Source organism: Gracilinanus agilis, chromosome 4, assembly GCF_016433145.1.
Source record: "Gracilinanus agilis isolate LMUSP501 chromosome 4, AgileGrace, whole genome shotgun sequence".
Classification (NCBI taxonomy): Eukaryota; Metazoa; Chordata; class Mammalia; order Didelphimorphia; family Didelphidae; genus Gracilinanus; species Gracilinanus agilis.
Window position 1 is genome coordinate 308,837,810 of NC_058133.1, and position 9,466 is coordinate 308,847,275.

A 9,466-nucleotide genomic window follows, 5' to 3' on the forward strand; every position below is an offset into this window, starting at 1 on the left:
TTTTAAACTGGCAATCATTTAAAGCTCGGGTAACAATAAAATTGACCACCTGAATGACCAGCAATATCACCTCACCAAGCTGCTCGCCACACATCTGAACACAAAGCACCTCCTGATGTAGGATGCAGTGAAAACTTAGGATGGGTGTCTTTTCATGTTCACAAAGAAGCAATACGAATCCTCTGTTTTTCCCCACTATGCACGGAGCACCATCAGTACACACTGAAATAAGTTTATCCATTGGTGGATTTTTTTCATTAGTGAGCTCAGTGAAAGACTTGAATAAATCCTTCCCTCTTGTTGTCCCTTTCAAAGGCAAAAGAGCAAGACTTTCCTCACGTAGTATGTCACTGACAATATACCTTGCAATCACACTGAACTGGGATAAATGGCTTATGTCTGTTGACTCATCCATAGCAAGAGAAAAGAATAGTGCTGCATTTATGTCCTTCAGTTGTGTTTCCTCAATTTGATTTGCCATCATTATCGTATGATTGTGCACAGTGTTTGCCAACAGAGGCATGCCTTTTATTCATTTGATTATCTTGTTTTTATCTGAAAAGTCATCAAAAAGTTCACTGGCAATATCAAGCATGAATGTTTTGGCATACTCCCCATCTGTGAATGGCTTTCCATTTCTCACAATTGCTAAAGTAGCAGCAAAGCTAGCTGAATTCCAGTCACCTTGTTCGATCCAAACACGGAGTTGCTGCTGACTAGCTTGCACTCTGCACAGTAGCTCTTCACATGCTTTCTTCCTGCTGTCCCCCACAGGATATTTTGATGCAAATGTAGTATGGCGTAGGTCAAAGTGTCACTTTATATTTGACCGTTTCATCAATGAAATTTTTTCATTGCATATTAGACACACTGCAGAACCTGCTCTCTCCACAAAGGCAAATTCCTCTGTCCATTTCTGCTGAAAAGTACAATACTCGTCATCCTTTAATACTCCTCTTCTTCTTTTAGCCATCTTCTTCAATAAAAGGGTTTCTGCAATTAGTTAGCTGACTACTTTATTAAAAGGAAGGAAAGTGCAGTTCAGTTTAATTAGAAAATTTGATGTTAAATACCAGCAAGGGCCAGTCCCTTCTCCAGCTGTGAAAACAAAAAGAAAGAAAAACATCCAATTCAAGCTATGTTATTAATAAAAAAAAAAAACAAGACTTAATGGGGCACTATAGTACTGATATTACTGCACACATAAATATAAAACTCCTTTACACTAAGAAAATTGCTGAAATAAAGAGAGAAAAATTCAGGGAAGAATACTTTTTCCTCTACCTCTCTCAAGTCAGTCAACAGGAGAAGAAAAAGCTGCCAGCCTGCTGGTTAAGCCATTGGGCCACATAAATTAAATAGGAGATCAGGAGATTACAGAAAAGAACGTGACTTGTGTGCAGGCATTAGTAAGTAGTGGAGGAGGAGGGTACCTTTTCATGGAAAACTAGCCAGGACACATTACACACATTTCCTGGTACAGGTGTTTATCAGTGCTGCCTACTCAATTATTCTGAATCAAATGAAACAACTACTGGGGAGAAATGCTTCTCACTAATGAAGCATTTGTAAAGATGTAATCTGACTAGTTTCCCTTTAAGAGCAGGTAGAAAAGTTAAAAACAATAATAATCCCACAAATAGGGAGTGTAGACCCCATGAATAGAGGTAACAAACAAGGCAGTGTCCTCACTGAAAAATCAATATAGCAGCAGGATAGGTAAAACAAGTGAGACAGTTCCAGGGATGGATTGTAAATGTATAAATACACTGAGATAAAGCCTCGTAAATCAGAGGCAGAGGGGTAACAAACAAGGCAATGTCCTCACTGAAAAATAAATATAGCAGCAGAATAGGTAAAAAAAGGTGAGACAGGATTATAAATGTATATATGCACTGAGATAAAGCCATGTAAATCAGAGGCAGAGGGGTAGAGAATGTAGACAAAAGTGATCAATCACTATACAGAACCCCAAGATGTCAGTAACAAGTGTGGAAAGAGTAAAAGGAGGGCAGAAGGAGGAACACACAGCACACCTACCAAGCCGAACTAAAGACCAGGATTCGTCTCGCATGGTAATATCAATGAGGAAGCCTTCTATCTTAGAAGATAGTCGAGGTACGGAAAGGTACATGACACGTGACGTCATGACGTTGACGTATCACGTGACGCACGATATCATGCGTAAATTGTTAGTTACTGTGCCATGGTTCATCTGTCAGTGCTCACAGTGCACGCTCCTGTAACAGCACCTGAAAAAAAATTGACTTTATGACTCCTGCAGAAAAAGAGTCCTGCCCTCAAAAGAGCCAGATATGGCTCGAGAGCCATACGTTGCCGACCCGTGCTCTATAGTATTTGAAATAATGTCCTAGGAAAAATACTTGCAACGGTATTTGAAAACTTTTAATCATTTATAAATGTGAGTTATTACTATTAAGACTCCATTGAAGTAGTGGATCAAGAGCCCAGACTAGAGATAGAAGTTGTGAGTTAAAATCTGGCTCCATTGAAGTAGTGGATCAAGAGCCCAGACTAGAGATAGAAGTTGTGAGTTAAAATCTGGCTTCAGTTGCTTCGCAACTATGTGACCCTGGACATGTCACTTAACCCCAGTTGCCTAGCCCTTGCCACTCTTCTGCCTTGAAGTTGGCATTTAGTTTCAATTCTAAGTCAGAAGGTAAAGGTTTATTTTTTTAATACTCAATGGACTAAAGTGCCACAGGGTATGTCAGTCTGTACAGAGTGGTAAGCTCTCAAGAATGATTCTAAACATTCAGAAAGAATTCCAGTGAAGTGGAAAAGAGATATTTGTCTCTTGAGACAAATGTGGCTGCCTGGGGGACTCACTTAGATTCTAAGTAGACATGTACAGATGATGGAAGCAATAGTAGATGACAGAGGAAAAATATAAATAATAATAACTAAAATTTATATGGCATTTACTATGTGCCAGGCCATGGAACCATCCTTTAACAATAGTGTCAGGAATGATCATTCCTAGAAGGAGCCCAATATGTTCAGCAAAGATAAGGACAACAAAAAGTGTTTTGTTTTATTGGGGGGAGGGGTATCTTTTGACATAATTTGTTTTGTTGTAAAGAGAATAAAAGCAAAGATAAGGCCACTACTCAGAGAGAAAGGAATGATGATAACTGTCAAGAAAGAGAAAGCAGTGATGCCCAATTTTTTTTTGGCTTCTGTTTTCTTTAACCATGAGAATGAACTTTGGACAAGGGCAGACAGTATAGCAATGGCTAATAGACTACCTGATATAAGTAGTAGGGAAATGGAAATAAACTACCTCATTTCTCTTGATGAGTTTAAGTCCATTTTCCTAGGTCATCTATATTCTGCAAACTGTAAATAATGAATCTAATGTTGATCCTTGGAAAAATTCTAAATAGAACTTTTAAAAGAATGGTGCTTCCCTATAAATCTGGAATTAAGACCCCCTGGTGGGACTTCTCTATTTTGATAATTATCATCGTCAAAAGTCCTTGCATTTTTAGAGTGTTTCTAATATTCATAAATATTCTATTTAATATGTAAAATAATCTTAGAAGATACACAGTAAATTTTCTGAGTTAAAAAGAACTAGATTGGGAGTCAAAACACCTGGCTCATAGCTTCTGCTTCCTAACAGCATGACCTCAGTGAAGTCTCCTCACCTGTTAAGATCTTGGGTTCTTCATTTATAAAACAAAAAATTGGTACTAAGTTATTTTAAGGTCCCTTTATAGTTCTTAATTTTTAAGATTTGGTATGGATGGTGGAGTTAAATGACTTATAGGGTATATTACTGAATTCTTGACTCACAGATCATCAGTTTCTCTGTTAGGCCATAATGAATGGTTTCTAAAGTTTATATGCAGGAAAACAGATGATATCAGTTGGTGGCAAGCTGAACTGGTAATCACTGACAAAGTCAAAAGGCCCATGTTGCATATTTTTGCAACTCTCTAGGCATTCTCTTTGTGTGAGAAAGTGTCACAAATAGTTCACTGCCCTTTGAAGGCTCAGTTTTCCATCTCCAAGTAATTCACTCCACTTTCCTTTCGTGAGAATGCCTTTCTTTTAAGCCCTAACATATAGAAACATGGCTGTCTTTAGCAAACAGAGAAAGTGGCAATGCAGACTCCTGTGTCCCTTTGTAGCCTGCTCTTCTTAACCAATTAGTGTGTTGGGGTTTTTTCTAGATAGTGTCTTCAGGTTTGGAATCTTTGAAAGTATTGTATAATCTAATTCTGGAGTCCCAACTTTACCCAATGGTTCTAAGTGAACTCTAAGTCTCAAGGTTCAAACTGAACCAATGATTTTACTTCTAAAAGAAATAACACCTCAACCCTATCTTTAAAGAATGTTTGCTCATTTTTTTAAAGAATGCCTTTCATTTTTAACATACACCAATGAAACTCATAAGATCTTTATTGTTAATTTTCCTAAGTTTTAATCAATAACTGTATCTCTATTCAAACATAAAGAACTACTGCTCTATTAACATTTCTTTTACTTTATTTAATTATTTAAATTAAATTAAATTTAATTTAAATTTAAATTTCTTTTACTCACTTTTCATTGGTTTCCCACCCTGCCCTAATCATTTTATTGGGCAGAATCTGATCTTCTTAGAAATTTATAGCCCTTTCTCTTCCCTTTCTGATTAGCAGCCAGGCATCCTTCTTTCACTCCTATGCACTGAGGTTTTGAAATACAGATCATATCCTCTGCATAGCATCCCCAGAGCAATGCAAATCTGGTTGTGAGCTTATATGTTTGAACCTTTCTTCATCTAGTACCTTAATTGTATTCATACCAGTCATTTTTTTTTCTTTGCCCCAGGATACAAGTTGGAGGCTTCAAAACATTTAACAGCCAGTATCCTTCACATTTTGGCTTTCCAGCCAATATAAAGTTAGACAAACTGTTGGCTAGGAGCTGATTTGCATAGAAATTTAGGACTGGAGGATAGATTTAAGCTGGTTGTTTAATAAAAACTGGTTTTTATTTTAAAAAGAAATAAATCATTATTAAAATTCAAAAAACATGTTTCAGAAGCAGACAAAAATAATTTCACTCTACAAGGGTCATGCTACCATTATATATGACTAGTTAAATATCATTCTCTTCTATTCTAAAAAACAAAAGGTATTAGTTAAAATATGAAACTAAGAACTTAAACCAAAATCTTCAAGGACCTAAGAACAGATGTTATAAGTATATCTACACTCAGAGTTTCTGAAGTACAATTAAAAAGGCCTCCATTTTTAGGCCTTAGAAGAGGTATAAGTATGAGAAAGGTATTTGTGAACAAAAATGGTATAATGTGTATTATTTTGCAAAGGGACCTTGAAATTTAAGAATTTTCCTCTGTAGAGCTTTAAAACATCTAGATTCATTGACACAGTCATCCATGGATCTTGGTGAATACCAACAGGAAGCAAGAATGGATAGGGTGTGTCCAATTTCTAATTTATGATCTATTTCCTTTTATAAGTAGAATCTTTAATATTGTACTTTCTTAGACATGATCTTATAAAGCTTTGTTCCTTATTATAAATCACTCTTTAGATGATTCTTTGATGGAAGTATCTTGGGCTCCTCTGAAGTTACTGCCATCACATCAGCAAGAATGCCTTCTTTGTCTATACCCAGCAATAATGTCAATGCTAAGAATAATTTAACCTCATTTTCATTCATATGACTACATGCTTCCAGAAAGAAAAAAAATATGACAAAATGTCTGAAACTAGATTCTGGATAATTGTTTTTCAGTTAATCAACATGACATATTTTGGATCACTAAACTAATGTGCCTTATCAGTTACTATAAGATAAAATACTTTCCCTTCCTCATCCCTAAATAGATTTTCCATTTAAATGTTTTTATTGCATTTTTTTGGCCTGGTTTTAGGTAATAGGAAGGAAATTGATGGATTTTTAAAAGACCTACAGGCACTAAGAACCACTGACAAACAGTTCATTGCCCAAAGCATTCAATTTGATATAGAGCTTCTCATTCTCCCCTTCCTGGTGGTAACAACTAAATTCTGTTGTGAAAGGGAAAAGATAAATATAGAGGGGAAAGGGACAAAAAGAAGCTCAAAACTGAACAGAGTTAATACAATCAATCTTGTTTCTACTTCATTAAATTTATTATATACTTTTAAAACAAGTTATACATTATACAAGTTCTTAGTTTCACATATAACCCTCATTTTTGTTCTTTGTGTTTTTATTATTTTAAATAAATAACAAAAAGAAAAATTATAAAGAAGAAAATCATTGTGTTTTGAAGACATAAGAAGTCATCACAATTCTGGATTTGTTTTCATTTGATTTTTTATATTTTTTTATTATTTCTTTAAAAGGGTGACACTGGACAGCCTGGATTTCCAGGATCAGTTGGTCCTAAAGGACAAAAGGGAGAAATGGTAAGTAAGATTTGAGAGGAGGGAGGAATCATCTAAGAGCTGTTATCAGTTTCTGAGTTTGTATCAATTCTACATTTTTTGATCTTGTAGCCTTTAAAGAAATTATTGTTTGACCAAGATAAACCAGAAAATAACAATATAAATCATTCAATCTACAAGCATTTATTAGACAACTATCAAAAGCAAGGTGTTATGCTAGATAATAGAGATAAAAAGGCCATAGTAAGATAATACTAGTCTTTATGGGACTTGGATTTTACTGGGAGGATACAATAAGTTCACAAATAATTAAATTCTAATTAAATATGCAAAATGAATAAAATGATTAGGGGAGGGTCACTATAAATGAAAGAGGCATCACTATACCTAAATCTTGAAAAGAATTAGTAGTTCCAAGGGACAAAAGTTAAAGCAATATTATTCCAAACTTGAGACATACCAGTGCAAAGACCTGAAGGCAAGAGATGGGATTTTCTTTTTCTTTTCTTTTCTTTTTCAAATTTAAAACCCTTACCTTCCATCTTAGACTCAATACTGTGTATTCGCTCTAAGGCAGAAGATTGGTAAGGGCTACGCAATGGGGGTTAAGTGACTTGCCCAGGGTCACACAGCTGGGAAGTGTCTGAGGTTAGAACTGAACCCAGGACCTCTCATCTCTGGGACTGGCTCTCAATCCACTGAGCCACCTAGGTGCCTCCTAGAGAAGGAATTTTCTATATAGAAAATCACAGACAATAGGCCAATTTGGTGGAAGCATAATGTGTGTAAGAGGGAATAATATGTAATCACCCTGGAAAGATATTCTGAAGCTAGATACTAATGAGCTTTAATTCAATCAGAGGAGTCTTCATTTTATCTACCCTAAAAATACTGGGGAGTCACTGGAGCTTCAAATTTTCAAGAAAAATACCCAGATTATTATTCTAACTCATCTAAAAAACTGGAAACCTTTCTTGCCCGTTTCGTCAACTATTCATAAGCCTACCATGGCGAGTTATTCATTCTGAATCTAGAGTCAAATCAACAATCATTTATTAAGTTTCTTCAATGTGCCAGGCCCTGTGCTAAGTGCTGGAGGGAGGATAAAATGTTGTCCTGATTCTAGTTTGAACCTACTCAAACATTTTCGTGTCTAACCTCATTCAGAATTTAATTTTCTCTAGGAGAAAGCAAACAAACAACACTGGACCATAATTCATATTCAGAGGCAGCTGCACAATGAAATTGCATAAGTCATAGTTTTAAGAAGTGACATGATTTTTAGTTTTATCTTAGTCAAGAAAAAAAGCATCTCAAGAAGTCTTTAAATTTTTTCATTGTTGACAAAATTAAATAGGCTATGTCAATCATTTTTTTCTTTTTTCTTTTTCCATAGGGTGAACAAGGAAACACTGGCTTTCAAGGAACAAAAGGTGACAAGGTATATATGTGTGATAACTAAGAATAAAACTGAAAATATTTGTATGAGATTCAATAGATTTTCCAGTATTTTAGGTTAGTATATTAGGGACCTTCAGAAGACGCAATAACTCTTTAAAACCTTTTAAACAGCACTTTAGAATACTTCTATAACAAGATTCATAGGATATTAGAGCTGCAAAGGGACTTAGAGATAAAGTTTGGCACAGGACTTACAGAGAAGGTGTCATGCCACCTAGAAATTTGTTATAATGCCTGATATTTATAATGCACTCCTCCCAAAAACTACTTAGAAACTACAGAAAAGTCCTTTGTTTTTACATTATGAATGTTTTACTATCATGATAACTTAAAAACATTTGTGGTGCTCATTTGGTAATTCTTGAGACTTCTGTTATTCCTGACCTACCTGTGGGCTTGGGATCCCTTCCCAGTGAAAATTTCAGAGGAGGAAAAAAGAGCAATAGATCACTTCAATGTCAGTCTGCCCTGATAACTTGTTATCAGTTTCCTCTTAAGCCTCTCCAGGAAATCTTTTGAAACACTTTTTAAAAATTTTTATTTAGAATATTTTTCCATGGTTATATGATTCATGGTTCTTCCTTCCACTACTTTATCCTCCCCCCTCCCAAAGCCAACAAACAATTCCACTGGGTTATACATGTATCATTGTTCAAAACCCATTTCCATGTTATTCATATTTGTAGTAGAGCGATTCTTTAACATCAAAACCCTAATCACATCCCTATCACACTATGTGGTCAATCATATATTTTTCTAATGCATTTCTGGTTCCACAGTTCTTTCTCTGGATGTGGATAGCGTTCTTTCTCCTAAATTCCTCTGGATTGTCCTGGGTCATTGCATTGTTGCTAGTAGAGAAGTTCATTACATTCAATTGTGCCATAATGTATCAGTCTCTATGTACAATGTTCTCCTGGTTCTGCTCCTTTCACTCTGCATCAATTCTGGAGGTCATTCCAGTTCACATGGAATTCCTCCATTTCTTTATTCCTCTCAGCGCAATAATATTCCATCACCAACATATACCATAATTTATTCAGCCATTCCCCAATCAATGGACACCTCCTCATTTTTCAATTTTTTTTTGCCACCACAAAGAGCACAACTATGAATATTTTTGTACAAGTCTTTTTCCTTATTATCTCTTTGGGGTACAAAACCACTAGAGGTATGGCTGGGTCAAAGAGCAGGCATTTGTTTAAAGCCCTTTGGGCATAGTTCCAAATTGCCCTAAAGAATGATTGGAACAATTCACAACTCCACCAACAGTGTATTAGTATTCCAGTTTTGCCACATCCCCTCCAACATTTATTGCTTTCCTTTGCTGTCATATTGGGCAGTCTGATAGGTGTGAGGTGGTACCTCAGAGCTGTTTTTTATTTGCATTTCTCTAATCAAGAGAGATTTATAATACTTTTCATGTGTTTATTGATAGTTTTGATTTCATCCTGTGAAAACTGCCTATTAATGTCCCTTGACCATTTGTTGTTTAGGGAAATGGCTTGATTTTTTTTGTAGATTTTACTTAGTTCCTTATATACTTGGGAAATTAAACCTTTGTCAGAGAGTTTTGCTATAAAAATGTTTTC